General features: G+C 43.7%; 7 non-coding genes and 1 pseudogene across 7 annotated transcripts; all 8 read right to left on the bottom strand.

The window, feature by feature from the left end:
- Window positions 1-1,615: 1,615 nt before the first annotated feature.
- Window positions 1,616-1,806, bottom strand: LOC141226899 (U2 spliceosomal RNA). Its single transcript, XR_012294016.1, has one exon. It is a non-coding gene; the product is annotated as a U2 spliceosomal RNA (small nuclear RNA).
- Window positions 1,807-2,921: 1,115 nt separating this feature from the next.
- LOC141226898 (U2 spliceosomal RNA) lies at window positions 2,922-3,112 on the bottom strand. Its single transcript, XR_012294015.1, has one exon. It is a non-coding gene; the product is annotated as a U2 spliceosomal RNA (small nuclear RNA).
- A 1,115-nt stretch (window positions 3,113-4,227) lies between these two features.
- Window positions 4,228-4,413, bottom strand: LOC141227162 (U2 spliceosomal RNA). The gene has a single exon (XR_012294260.1). It is a non-coding gene; the product is annotated as a U2 spliceosomal RNA (small nuclear RNA).
- Window positions 4,414-7,266: 2,853 nt separating this feature from the next.
- LOC141226897 (U2 spliceosomal RNA) lies at window positions 7,267-7,457 on the bottom strand. The gene has a single exon (XR_012294014.1). It is a non-coding gene; the product is annotated as a U2 spliceosomal RNA (small nuclear RNA).
- A 1,115-nt stretch (window positions 7,458-8,572) lies between these two features.
- LOC141226896 (U2 spliceosomal RNA) lies at window positions 8,573-8,763 on the bottom strand. Its single transcript, XR_012294013.1, has one exon. It is a non-coding gene; the product is annotated as a U2 spliceosomal RNA (small nuclear RNA).
- Window positions 8,764-9,878: 1,115 nt separating this feature from the next.
- Window positions 9,879-10,059, bottom strand: LOC141227156 (U2 spliceosomal RNA; annotated as a pseudogene).
- Window positions 10,060-12,912: 2,853 nt separating this feature from the next.
- On the bottom strand, window positions 12,913-13,103 carry LOC141226939 (U2 spliceosomal RNA). The gene has a single exon (XR_012294054.1). It is a non-coding gene; the product is annotated as a U2 spliceosomal RNA (small nuclear RNA).
- A 1,115-nt stretch (window positions 13,104-14,218) lies between these two features.
- Window positions 14,219-14,409, bottom strand: LOC141226895 (U2 spliceosomal RNA). Its single transcript, XR_012294012.1, has one exon. It is a non-coding gene; the product is annotated as a U2 spliceosomal RNA (small nuclear RNA).
- Between the last annotated feature and the right edge of the window lie 84 nt (window positions 14,410-14,493).

The following is a 14,493-nucleotide window of genomic DNA, read 5'->3' as shown; positions in this document are numbered from 1 at the left end:
CCTTAGATATCCTTCAAAAAAAACTTTGTCAACAAAAACTATATCATAAACACCCCTCCTGGGGTAGTCCATTATCGCCAACACTTCTTCTGTCTTCAAACCAAAAAGATCCACAAGAACTTAACTCATCACATACCTAAAATCCTTTTGATCTCGAAAGTTCTCCTGAACAACCAAACGAATAGAATTCTGCACCTTAGCGAATTCAGGCACATGATCTTCCTCTCCTTCATGTGATGCTGCAGACATCTTCTTCACAAACAGGTTCTCCTCTTCTCAATAGAAACCTTCAACACCGAAGTGCCAGGTAGATGATCGCCTCCCGTTGCCCGGGGACTAATCCGACTCCCTAATAGCAGCAGGGAGGTGAAGCCCTGCTGAAAAACAGAGCGATCCCCCCAGGCCAAGGAGCCGGGTACCCCGAGCACCTCTCAGCCAAGACCAAGGCAGCAGCCGCTAGATCACTGCACTTGATCTTAGCCAAAAGGCCGAGAAGCGATAACCAGAATTGGTTTCAAACTACGGAGCCACCCAAGGATCCTGAAAAGTCCATTTGTGGAGATGAGCTCCTGGACTCCCGTTAAGAAGACATGTTGTCAACCTCTAGATCCCTTACATGCCTGCACTTTTCGGCTTGCTGCTGCTGCAATCCACGCGTTTTAGATCTGCATAACTCCACCTCTTTAAACACAGCACCTTCACCCCCTGCTGTTCCCACCCGCCTCAACACCGTTGGAAGGGAGGAGAACCAATTAAGGCGGGGGGTGGGGTGGAACGAGCAGCTGTCTACCCTTAGCAGGAGGGCTCCTGATTACATACCTCTCCTGCTGCTGCTGCTGCTGGCTGTCCAGCAGCAGACTGAAGGTGGCTGCTGCTGTGCACAGGTATATAAAGGCTCAGAGCCTATTATGACACGCGCAGCCAGCGTTCCATTGCCACATTCCATCTACTGCAGGCAGGATACCTGGCTGGCTGAATGTCGCTGAGAAGCTCACAGAGACCGCCATAAGCAACAGTTTAACAGAATGCCACAGACTAATCAACCAAACTTTTTGGGTTGGGTTCTCTTTTATAGTCTGCAGGCATTAAATGAAAGAAGTCAGTGTTCCAGCAGAAGGAGACAACGTTTCAGAAAAGGCATTGTAGCAAACCAAAAAAGAAATTTTAAGCGCAGCAGAGTAACCAGCGCACATACCTGTTAGCTCAGGTGAGTTTAAAAGGCTGCTGTTGATAACAAGGGCATTTGCTAAATAGATGGTGTGTGTGCAACAATATACTGAAAGGTCAATTATATTGTGCAGCTTATCTCACCACCTGTAGTTATTTAGGTGAAAGCTCCAAAATGCTTGCCTAATATGTCTGTTTATCCAAAAGGAAGTAAAAAGGGAGAGCTAGAAAGATAGCATTGCATCACATTACATGGCAATGCAATGCACAGTTGCTGAAGTTGAACCAAAATGAGCTTGTAATCTGGCTTCTGCAACTTTGAACATGAAAAATCCAATGAGGAGAAGAAAAGCAAAGCCAAAGAGTCCATCCCAAAATCCGACAAACAAGCAAAATGAACAAAAAACATTGAATTCAATTCTTTCTGATTTTAGAAACTGCATTAAAGAAGGGGTGCACCGGTCCTGGAGATACTGCAATACCAGGTCAATGCGTGGAGTGGACAGAGCAAGCTCTTTTTCCATCTCCCTGTTCTAAAAATCCATTTAATATATGGTCCCCAGATAGGGGACGTATCAGATATTAAACTGATAAGAACAGATACTACACTTGATCTTAGCCAAAAGGCCGAGAAGCGATAACCAGAATTGGTTTCAAACTACGGAGCCACCCAAGGATCCTGAAAAGTCCATTTGTGGAGATGAGCTCCTGGACTCCCGTTAAGAAGACATGTTGTCAACCTCTAGATCCCTTACATGCCTGCACTTTTCGGCTTGCTGCTGCTGCAATCCACGCGTTTTAGATCTGCATAACTCCACCTCTTTAAACACAGCACCTTCACCCCCTGCTGTTCCCACCCGCCTCAACACCGTTGGAAGGGAGGAGAACCAATTAAGGCGGGGGGTGGGGTGGAACGAGCAGCTGTCTACCCTTAGCAGGAGGGCTCCTGATTACATACCTCTCCTGCTGCTGCTGCTGCTGGCTGTCCAGCAGCAGACTGAAGGTGGCTGCTGCTGTGCACAGGTATATAAAGGCTCAGAGCCTATTATGACACGCGCAGCCAGCGTTCCATTGCCACATTCCATCTACTGCAGGCAGGATACCTGGCTGGCTGAATGTCGCTGAGAAGCTCACAGAGACCGCCATAAGCAACAGTTTAACAGAATGCCACAGACTAATCAACCAAACTTTTTGGGTTGGGTTCTCTTTTATAGTCTGCAGGCATTAAATGAAAGAAGTCAGTGTTCCAGCAGAAGGAGACAACGTTTCAGAAAAGGCATTGTAGCAAACCAAAAAAGAAATTTTAAGCGCAGCAGAGTAACCAGCGCACATACCTGTTAGCTCAGGTGAGTTTAAAAGGCTGCTGTTGATAACAAGGGCATTTGCTAAATAGATGGTGTGTGTGCAACAATATACTGAAAGGTCAATTATATTGTGCAGCTTATCTCACCACCTGTAGTTATTTAGGTGAAAGCTCCAAAATGCTTGCCTAATATGTCTGTTTATCCAAAAGGAAGTAAAAAGGGAGAGCTAGAAAGATAGCATTGCATCACATTACATGGCAATGCAATGCACAGTTGCTGAAGTTGAACCAAAATGAGCTTGTAATCTGGCTTCTGCAACTTTGAACATGAAAAATCCAATGAGGAGAAGAAAAGCAAAGCCAAAGAGTCCATCCCAAAATCCGACAAACAAGCAAAATGAACAAAAAACATTGAATTCAATTCTTTCTGATTTTAGAAACTGCATTAAAGAAGGGGTGCACCGGTCCTGGAGATACTGCAATACCAGGTCAATGCGTGGAGTGGACAGAGCAAGCTCTTTTTCCATCTCCCTGTTCTAAAAATCCATTTAATATATGGTCCCCAGATAGGGGACGTATCAGATATTAAACTGATAAGAACAGATACTACACTTGATCTTAGCCAAAAGGCCGAGAAGCGATAACCAGAATTGGTTTCAAACTACGGAGCCACCCAAGGATCCTGAAAAGTCCATTTGTGGAGATGAGCTCCTGGACTCCCGTTAAGAAGACATGTTGTCAACCTCTAGATCCCTTACATGCCTGCACTTTTCGGCTTGCTGCTGCTGCAATCCACGCGTTTTAGATCTGCATAACTCCACCTCTTTAAACACAGCACCTTCACCCCCTGCTGTTCCCACCCGCCTCAACACCGTTGGAAGGGAGGAGAACCAATTAAGGCGGGGGGTGGGGTGGAACGAGCAGCTGTCTACCCTTAGCAGGAGGGCTCCTGATTACATACCTCTCCTGCTGCTGCTGCTGCTGGCTGTCCAGCAGCAGACTGAAGGTGGCTGCTGCTGTGCACAGGTATATAAAGGCTCAGAGCCTATTATGACACGCGCAGCCAGCGTTCCATTGCCACATTCCATCTACTGCAGGCAGGATACCTGGCTGGCTGAATGTCGCTGAGAAGCTCACAGAGACCGCCATAAGCAACAGTTTAACAGAATGCCACAGACTAATCAACCAAACTTTTTGGGTTGGGTTCTCTTTTATAGTCTGCAGGCATTAAATGAAAGAAGTCAGTGTTCCAGCAGAAGGAGACAACGTTTCAGAAAAGGCATTGTAGCAAACCAAAAAAGAAATTTTAAGCGCAGCAGAGTAACCAGCGCACATACCTGTTAGCTCAGGTGAGTTTAAAAGGCTGCTGTTGATAACAAGGGCATTTGCTAAATAGATGGTGTGTGTGCAACAATATACTGAAAGGTCAATTATATTGTGCAGCTTATCTCACCACCTGTAGTTATTTAGGTGAAAGCTCCAAAATGCTTGCCTAATATGTCTGTTTATCCAAAAGGAAGTACAAAGGGAGAGCTAGAAAGATAGCATTGCATCACATTACATGGCAATGCAATGCACAGTTGCTGAAGTTGAACCAAAATGAGCTTGTAATCTGGCTTCTGCAACTTTGAACATGAAAAATCCAATGAGGAGAAGAAAAGCAAAGCCAAAGAGTCCATCCCAAAATCCAACAAACAAGCAAAATGAACAAAAAACATTGAATTCAATTCTTTCTGATTTTAGAAACTGCATTGAAGAAGGGGTGCACCGGTCCTGGAGATACTGCAATACCAGGTCAATGCGTGGAGTGGACAGAGCAAGCTCTTTTTCCATCTCCCTGTTCTAAAAATCCATTTAATATATGGTCCCCAGATAGGGGACGTATCAGATATTAAACTGATAAGAACAGATTTTTTTTTTTTTTTTTTTTTTTTAAAACCTATTCAGGTTAAAATTAAAGTCCACTCCACAGTCCTCTTCTCCCCAAAGGGAGACAAGACGTGGACTCCAACTTAAATCATCATCAGGTTTTGGTACTTTTAATGTCAGAAAAAAAAATTACAAAAATACAACAATACTTTCAAAGAAAGAAATGTTTCAGAACCTGAATGGATACCAAAAAAATAAAAATTAAATTATAACTGTATTAACAACAGTAATAACATCAAGTAAAATACTTGTAACCATTATCAAAAGCATGAACCCCAACCCAACTCAGAACCTTAAGGGACAAATCTTCAACCCTTGATGCTGAAAAAACTTGTTTCGATACACCATCTGGTATTCTATATTTCACACAAAAAACATTTTTATCTCTTATTAGTTCTTTCCTAACATTCTCTATAAGATAGTCCAAACGTTTCTCATCATACAACTTACGGTACAACCGGTTAAAATATTCTGCATTCTTTATAAACATAGGTTGTTGAAAAACAACTATATTTTCTTCCATTGCCACCTCCACTTCCTGTTCCTTTCTCTTTTCTTGCTTTTTAACCTTACCACGGCCAGTTCCCTGACTTACACCTCCCATTTCACTCTCTACCCTATCCCCCCAATCTACTCTTGTTTTCTCCATCTCCCTCTGCACTCCTACAGGTTTGCTTTCTTTTCCCTTTACCACCAACACCTTTTCTACACTTTCCTCCTTTCTCTCTACCAAAACCTTTTTAACCACTACCTCCTTCTCTTTATTTCTTTTCCTCTTTGGGCAATTCTTAAAAACATGCGTATCTTCCTGACACAAGTTGCACTTCCTCCGATCTTTACAATCCTTTGACTCATGATCACCTTTTTTGCAAAAACCACATACACCACCCGAACAATTTTCCTTTCCATGCCCGTATTGACGACAAACTCGACAAAAAGTGGGTATACCACTGAAAAAAATATCACCATTTATATTACCCAACTTAAACCTAGCTGGGGGAAGCAACACAGTCCCCTGCTCATCTTCTTTGAAACGGACCAAAAATTTCCACTTCGAAGTCCAAAAACCAAATTCATTATAAATCTTCCCTTTTGGTGTTACTGACAAACAAAAAAACTCCAAAAATGTAAGAACATCCTCTTCGTCCACCAATGGAGAGTACATTTTAACAATGATCCATTTATCTCTAACGGGGAAGTGTGGCATTACACTTATCCCCTCCATTCTTTTATCCTGGCTTGCAGTCATTTTCCTTAGATATCCTTCAAAAAAAACTTTGTCAACAAAAACTATATCATAAACACCCCTCCTGGGGTAGTCCATTATCGCCAACACTTCTTCTGTCTTCAAACCAAAAAGATCCACAAGAACTTAACTCATCACATACCTAAAATCCTTTTGATCTCGAAAGTTCTCCTGAACAACCAAACGAATAGAATTCTGCACCTTAGCGAATTCAGGCACATGATCTTCCTCTCCTTCATGTGATGCTGCAGACATCTTCTTCACAAACAGGTTCTCCTCTTCTCAATAGAAACCTTCAACACCGAAGTGCCAGGTAGATGATCGCCTCCCGTTGCCCGGGGACTAATCCGACTCCCTAATAGCAGCAGGGAGGTGAAGCCCTGCTGAAAAACAGAGCGATCCCCCCAGGCCAAGGAGCCGGGTACCCCGAGCACCTCTCAGCCAAGACCAAGGCAGCAGCCGCTAGATCACTGCACTTGATCTTAGCCAAAAGGCCGAGAAGCGATAACCAGAATTGGTTTCAAACTACGGAGCCACCCAAGGATCCTGAAAAGTCCATTTGTGGAGATGAGCTCCTGGACTCCCGTTAAGAAGACATGTTGTCAACCTCTAGATCCCTTACATGCCTGCACTTTTCGGCTTGCTGCTGCTGCAATCCACGCGTTTTAGATCTGCATAACTCCACCTCTTTAAACACAGCACCTTCACCCCCTGCTGTTCCCACCCGCCTCAACACCGTTGGAAGGGAGGAGAACCAATTAAGGCGGGGGGTGGGGTGGAACGAGCAGCTGTCTACCCTTAGCAGGAGGGCTCCTGATTACATACCTCTCCTGCTGCTGCTGCTGCTGGCTGTCCAGCAGCAGACTGAAGGTGGCTGCTGCTGTGCACAGGTATATAAAGGCTCAGAGCCTATTATGACACGCGCAGCCAGCGTTCCATTGCCACATTCCATCTACTGCAGGCAGGATACCTGGCTGGCTGAATGTCGCTGAGAAGCTCACAGAGACCGCCATAAGCAACAGTTTAACAGAATGCCACAGACTAATCAACCAAACTTTTTGGGTTGGGTTCTCTTTTATAGTCTGCAGGCATTAAATGAAAGAAGTCAGTGTTCCAGCAGAAGGAGACAACGTTTCAGAAAAGGCATTGTAGCAAACCAAAAAAGAAATTTTAAGCGCAGCAGAGTAACCAGCGCACATACCTGTTAGCTCAGGTGAGTTTAAAAGGCTGCTGTTGATAACAAGGGCATTTGCTAAATAGATGGTGTGTGTGCAACAATATACTGAAAGGTCAATTATATTGTGCAGCTTATCTCACCACCTGTAGTTATTTAGGTGAAAGCTCCAAAATGCTTGCCTAATATGTCTGTTTATCCAAAAGGAAGTAAAAAGGGAGAGCTAGAAAGATAGCATTGCATCACATTACATGGCAATGCAATGCACAGTTGCTGAAGTTGAACCAAAATGAGCTTGTAATCTGGCTTCTGCAACTTTGAACATGAAAAATCCAATGAGGAGAAGAAAAGCAAAGCCAAAGAGTCCATCCCAAAATCCGACAAACAAGCAAAATGAACAAAAAACATTGAATTCAATTCTTTCTGATTTTAGAAACTGCATTAAAGAAGGGGTGCACCGGTCCTGGAGATACTGCAATACCAGGTCAATGCGTGGAGTGGACAGAGCAAGCTCTTTTTCCATCTCCCTGTTCTAAAAATCCATTTAATATATGGTCCCCAGATAGGGGACGTATCAGATATTAAACTGATAAGAACAGATACTACACTTGATCTTAGCCAAAAGGCCGAGAAGCGATAACCAGAATTGGTTTCAAACTACGGAGCCACCCAAGGATCCTGAAAAGTCCATTTGTGGAGATGAGCTCCTGGACTCCCGTTAAGAAGACATGTTGTCAACCTCTAGATCCCTTACATGCCTGCACTTTTCGGCTTGCTGCTGCTGCAATCCACGCGTTTTAGATCTGCATAACTCCACCTCTTTAAACACAGCACCTTCACCCCCTGCTGTTCCCACCCGCCTCAACACCGTTGGAAGGGAGGAGAACCAATTAAGGCGGGGGGTGGGGTGGAACGAGCAGCTGTCTACCCTTAGCAGGAGGGCTCCTGATTACATACCTCTCCTGCTGCTGCTGCTGCTGGCTGTCCAGCAGCAGACTGAAGGTGGCTGCTGCTGTGCACAGGTATATAAAGGCTCAGAGCCTATTATGACACGCGCAGCCAGCGTTCCATTGCCACATTCCATCTACTGCAGGCAGGATACCTGGCTGGCTGAATGTCGCTGAGAAGCTCACAGAGACCGCCATAAGCAACAGTTTAACAGAATGCCACAGACTAATCAACCAAACTTTTTGGGTTGGGTTCTCTTTTATAGTCTGCAGGCATTAAATGAAAGAAGTCAGTGTTCCAGCAGAAGGAGACAACGTTTCAGAAAAGGCATTGTAGCAAACCAAAAAAGAAATTTTAAGCGCAGCAGAGTAACCAGCGCACATACCTGTTAGCTCAGGTGAGTTTAAAAGGCTGCTGTTGATAACAAGGGCATTTGCTAAATAGATGGTGTGTGTGCAACAATATACTGAAAGGTCAATTATATTGTGCAGCTTATCTCACCACCTGTAGTTATTTAGGTGAAAGCTCCAAAATGCTTGCCTAATATGTCTGTTTATCCAAAAGGAAGTAAAAAGGGAGAGCTAGAAAGATAGCATTGCATCACATTACATGGCAATGCAATGCACAGTTGCTGAAGTTGAACCAAAATGAGCTTGTAATCTGGCTTCTGCAACTTTGAACATGAAAAATCCAATGAGGAGAAGAAAAGCAAAGCCAAAGAGTCCATCCCAAAATCCGACAAACAAGCAAAATGAACAAAAAACATTGAATTCAATTCTTTCTGATTTTAGAAACTGCATTAAAGAAGGGGTGCACCGGTCCTGGAGATACTGCAATACCAGGTCAATGCGTGGAGTGGACAGAGCAAGCTCTTTTTCCATCTCCCTGTTCTAAAAATCCATTTAATATATGGTCCCCAGATAGGGGACGTATCAGATATTAAACTGATAAGAACAGATACTACACTTGATCTTAGCCAAAAGGCCGAGAAGCGATAACCAGAATTGGTTTCAAACTACGGAGCCACCCAAGGATCCTGAAAAGTCCATTTGTGGAGATGAGCTCCTGGACTCCCGTTAAGAAGACATGTTGTCAACCTCTAGATCCCTTACATGCCTGCACTTTTCGGCTTGCTGCTGCTGCAATCCACGCGTTTTAGATCTGCATAACTCCACCTCTTTAAACACAGCACCTTCACCCCCTGCTGTTCCCACCCGCCTCAACACCGTTGGAAGGGAGGAGAACCAATTAAGGCGGGGGGTGGGGTGGAACGAGCAGCTGTCTACCCTTAGCAGGAGGGCTCCTGATTACATACCTCTCCTGCTGCTGCTGCTGCTGGCTGTCCAGCAGCAGACTGAAGGTGGCTGCTGCTGTGCACAGGTATATAAAGGCTCAGAGCCTATTATGACACGCGCAGCCAGCGTTCCATTGCCACATTCCATCTACTGCAGGCAGGATACCTGGCTGGCTGAATGTCGCTGAGAAGCTCACAGAGACCGCCATAAGCAACAGTTTAACAGAATGCCACAGACTAATCAACCAAACTTTTTGGGTTGGGTTCTCTTTTATAGTCTGCAGGCATTAAATGAAAGAAGTCAGTGTTCCAGCAGAAGGAGACAACGTTTCAGAAAAGGCATTGTAGCAAACCAAAAAAGAAATTTTAAGCGCAGCAGAGTAACCAGCGCACATACCTGTTAGCTCAGGTGAGTTTAAAAGGCTGCTGTTGATAACAAGGGCATTTGCTAAATAGATGGTGTGTGTGCAACAATATACTGAAAGGTCAATTATATTGTGCAGCTTATCTCACCACCTGTAGTTATTTAGGTGAAAGCTCCAAAATGCTTGCCTAATATGTCTGTTTATCCAAAAGGAAGTAAAAAGGGAGAGCTAGAAAGATAGCATTGCATCACATTACATGGCAATGCAATGCACAGTTGCTGAAGTTGAACCAAAATGAGCTTGTAATCTGGCTTCTGCAACTTTGAACATGAAAAATCCAATGAGGAGAAGAAAAGCAAAGCCAAAGAGTCCATCCCAAAATCCAACAAACAAGCAAAATGAACAAAAAACATTGAATTCAATTCTTTCTGATTTTAGAAACTGCATTAAAGAAGGGGTGCACCGGTCCTGGAGATACTGCAATACCAGGTCAATGCGTGGAGTGGACAGAGCAAGCTCTTTTTCCATCTCCCTGTTCTAAAAATCCATTTAATATATGGTCCCCAGATAGGGGACGTATCAGATATTAAACTGATAAGAACAGATTTTTTTTTTTTTTTTTTTAAAACCTATTCAGGTTAAAATTAAAGTCCACTCCACAGTCCTCTTCTCCCCAAAGGGAGACAAGACGTGGACTCCAACTTAAATCATCATCAGGTTTTGGTACTTTTAATGTCAGAAAAAAAAATTACAAAAATACAACAATACTTACAAAGAAAGAAATGTTTCAGAACCTGAATGGATACCAAAAAAATAAAAATTAAATTATAACTGTATTAACAACAGTAATAACATCAAGTAAAATACTTGTAACCATTATCAAAAGCATGAACCCCAACCCAACTCAGAACCTTAAGGGACAAATCTTCAACCCTTGATGCTGAAAAAACTTGTTTCGATACACCATCTGGTATTCTATATTTCACACAAAAAACATTTTTATCTCTTATTAGTTCTTTCCTAACATTCTCTATAAGATAGTCCAAACGTTTCTCATCATACAACTTACGGTACAACCGGTTAAAATATTCTGCATTCTTTATAAACATAGGTTGTTGAAAAACAACTATATTTTCTTCCATTGCCACCTCCACTTCCTGTTCCTTTCTCTTTTCTTGCTTTTTAACCTTACCACGGCCAGTTCCCTGACTTACACCTCCCATTTCACTCTCTACCCTATCCCCCCAATCTACTCTTGTTTTCTCCATCTCCCTCTGCACTCCTACAGGTTTGCTTTCTTTTCCCTTTACCACCAACACCTTTTCTACACTTTCCTCCTTTCTCTCTACCAAAACCTTTTTAACCACTACCTCCTTCTCTTTATTTCTTTTCCTCTTTGGGCAATTCTTAAAAACATGCGTATCTTCCTGACACAAGTTGCACTTCCTCCGATCTTTACAATCCTTTGACTCATGATCACCTTTTTTGCAAAAACCACATACACCACCCGAACAATTTTCCTTTCCATGCCCGTATTGACGACAAACTCGACAAAAAGTGGGTATACCACTGAAAAAAATATCACCATTTATATTACCCAACTTAAACCTAGCTGGGGGAAGCAACACAGTCCCCTGCTCATCTTCTTTGAAACGGACCAAAAATTTCCACTTCGAAGTCCAAAAACCAAATTCATTATAAATCTTCCCTTTTGGTGTTACTGACAAACAAAAAAACTCCAAAAATGTAAGAACATCCTCTTCGTCCACCAATGGAGAGTACATTTTAACAATGATCCATTTATCTCTAACGGGGAAGTGTGGCATTACACTTATCCCCTCCATTCTTTTATCCTGGCTTGCAGTCATTTTCCTTAGATATCTTTCAAAAAAAACTTTGTCAACAAAAACTATATCATAAACACCCCTCCTGGGGTAGTCCATTATCGCCAACACTTCTTCTGTCTTCAAACCAAAAAGATCCACAAGAACTTGACTCATCACATACCTAAAATCCTTTTGATCTCGAAAGTTCTCCTGAACAACCAAACGAATAGAATTCTGCACCTTAGCGAATTCAGGCACATTATCTTCCTCTCCTTCATGTGATGCTGCAGACATCTTCTTCACAAACAGGTTCTCCTCTTCTCAATAGAAACCTTCAACACCGAAGTGCCAGGTAGATGATCGCCTCCCGTTGCCCGGGGACTAATCCGACTCCCTAATAGCAGCAGGGAGGTGAAGCCCTGCTGAAAAACAGAGCGATCCCCCCAGGCCAAGGAGCCGGGTACCCCGAGCACCTCTCAGCCAAGACCAAGGCAGCAGCCGCTAGATCACTGCACTTGATCTTAGCCAAAAGGCCGAGAAGCGATAACCAGAATTGGTTTCAAACTACGGAGCCACCCAAGGATCCTGAAAAGTCCATTTGTGGAGATGAGCTCCTGGACTCCCGTTAAGAAGACATGTTGTCAACCTCTAGATCCCTTACATGCCTGCACTTTTCGGCTTGCTGCTGCTGCAATCCACGCGTTTTAGATCTGCATAACTCCACCTCTTTAAACACAGCACCTTCACCCCCTGCTGTTCCCACCCGCCTCAACACCGTTGGAAGGGAGGAGAACCAATTAAGGCGGGGGGTGGGGTGGAACGAGCAGCTGTCTACCCTTAGCAGGAGGGCTCCTGATTACATACCTCTCCTGCTGCTGCTGCTGCTGGCTGTCCAGCAGCAGACTGAAGGTGGCTGCTGCTGTGCACAGGTATATAAAGGCTCAGAGCCTATTATGACACGCGCAGCCAGCGTTCCATTGCCACATTCCATCTACTGCAGGCAGGATACCTGGCTGGCTGAATGTCGCTGAGAAGCTCACAGAGACCGCCATAAGCAACAGTTTAACAGAATGCCACAGACTAATCAACCAAACTTTTTGGGTTGGGTTCTCTTTTATAGTCTGCAGGCATTAAATGAAAGAAGTCAGTGTTCCAGCAGAAGGAGACAACGTTTCAGAAAAGGCATTGTAGCAAACCAAAAAAGAAATTTTAAGCGCAGCAGAGTAACCAGCGCACATACCTGTTAGCTCAGGTGAGTTTAAAAGGCTGCTGTTGATAACAAGGGCATTTGCTAAATAGATGGTGTGTGTGCAACAATATACTGAAAGGTCAATTATATTGTGCAGCTTATCTCACCACCTGTAGTTATTTAGGTGAAAGCTCCAAAATGCTTGCCTAATATGTCTGTTTATCCAAAAGGAAGTAAAAAGGGAGAGCTAGAAAGATAGCATTGCATCACATTACATGGCAATGCAATGCACAGTTGCTGAAGTTGAACCAAAATGAGCTTGTAATCTGGCTTCTGCAACTTTGAACATGAAAAATCCAATGAGGAGAAGAAAAGCAAAGCCAAAGAGTCCATCCCAAAATCCGACAAACAAGCAAAATGAACAAAAAACATTGAATTCAATTCTTTCTGATTTTAGAAACTGCATTAAAGAAGGGGTGCACCGGTCCTGGAGATACTGCAATACCAGGTCAATGCGTGGAGTGGACAGAGCAAGCTCTTTTTCCATCTCCCTGTTCTAAAAATCCGTTTAATATATGGTCCCCAGATAGGGGACGTATCAGATATTAAACTGATAAGAACAGATACTACACTTGATCTTAGCCAAAAGGCCGAGAAGCGATAACCAGAATTGGTTTCAAACTACGGAGCCACCCAAGGATCCTGAAAAGTCCATTTGTGGAGATGAGCTCCTGGACTCCCGTTAAGAAGACATGTTGTCAACCTCTAGATCCCTTAAATGCCTGCACTTTTCGGCTTGCTGCTGCTGCAATCCACGCGTTTTAGATCTGCATAACTCCACCTCTTTAAACACAGCACCTTCACCCCCTGCTGTTCCCACCCGCCTCAACACCGTTGGAAGGGAGGAGAACCAATTAAGGCGGGGGGTGGGGTGGAACGAGCAGCTGTCTACCCTTAGCAGGAGGGCTCCTGATTACATACCTCTCCTGCTGCTGCTGCTGCTGGCTGTCCAGCAGCAGACTGAAGGTGGCTGCTGCTGTGCACAGGTATATAAAGGCTCAGAGCCTATTATGACACGCGCAGCCAGCGTTCCATTGCCACATTCCATCTACTGCAGGCAGGATACCTGGCTGGCTGAATGTCGCTGAGAAGCTCACAGAGACCGCCATAAGCAACAGTTTAACAGAATGCCACAGACTAATCAACCAAACTTTTTGGGTTGGGTTCTCTTTTATAGTCTGCAGGCATTAAATGAAAGAAGTCAGTGTTCCAGCAGAAGGAGACAACGTTTCAGAAAAGGCATTGTAGCAAACCAAAAAAGAAATTTTAAGCGCAGCAGAGTAACCAGCGCACATACCTGTTAGCTCAGGTGAGTTTAAAAGGCTGCTGTTGATAACAAGGGCATTTGCTAAATAGATGGTGTGTGTGCAACAATATACTGAAAGGTCAATTATATTGTGCAGCTTATCTCACCACCTGTAGTTATTTAGGTGAAAGCTCCAAAATGCTTGCCTAATATGTCTGTTTATCCAAAAGGAAGTAAAAAGGGAGAGCTAGAAAGATAGCATTGCATCACATTACATGGCAATGCAATGCACAGTTGCTGAAGTTGAACCAAAATGAGCTTGTAATCTGGCTTCTGCAACTTTGAACATGAAAAATCCAATGAGGAGAAGAAAAGCAAAGCCAAAGAGTCCATCCCAAAATCCGACAAACAAGCAAAATGAACAAAAAACATTGAATTCAATTCTTTCTGATTTTAGAAACTGCATTAAAGAAGGGGTGCACCGGTCCTGGAGATACTGCAATACCAGGTCAATGCGTGGAGTGGACAGAGCAAGCTCTTTTTCCATCTCCCTGTTCTAAAAATCCATTTAATATATGGTCCCCAGATAGGGGACGTATCAGATATTAAACTGATAAGAACAGATACTACACTTGATCTTAGCCAAAAGGCCGAGAAGCGATAACCAGAATTGGTTTCAAACTACGGAGCCACCCAAGGATCCTGAAAAGTCCATTTGTGGAGATGAGCTCCTGGACTCCCGTTAA

The sequence above is a fragment of the Phyllobates terribilis genome, unplaced genomic scaffold, assembly GCF_046119375.1.
Source record: "Phyllobates terribilis strain yellow unplaced genomic scaffold, ASM4611937v1 Scaffold_416__1_contigs__length_1633014, whole genome shotgun sequence".
Lineage (NCBI taxonomy): Eukaryota > Metazoa > Chordata > Amphibia > Anura > Dendrobatidae > Phyllobates > Phyllobates terribilis.
This window is presented reverse-complemented; position numbering and strand designations above follow the sequence as displayed.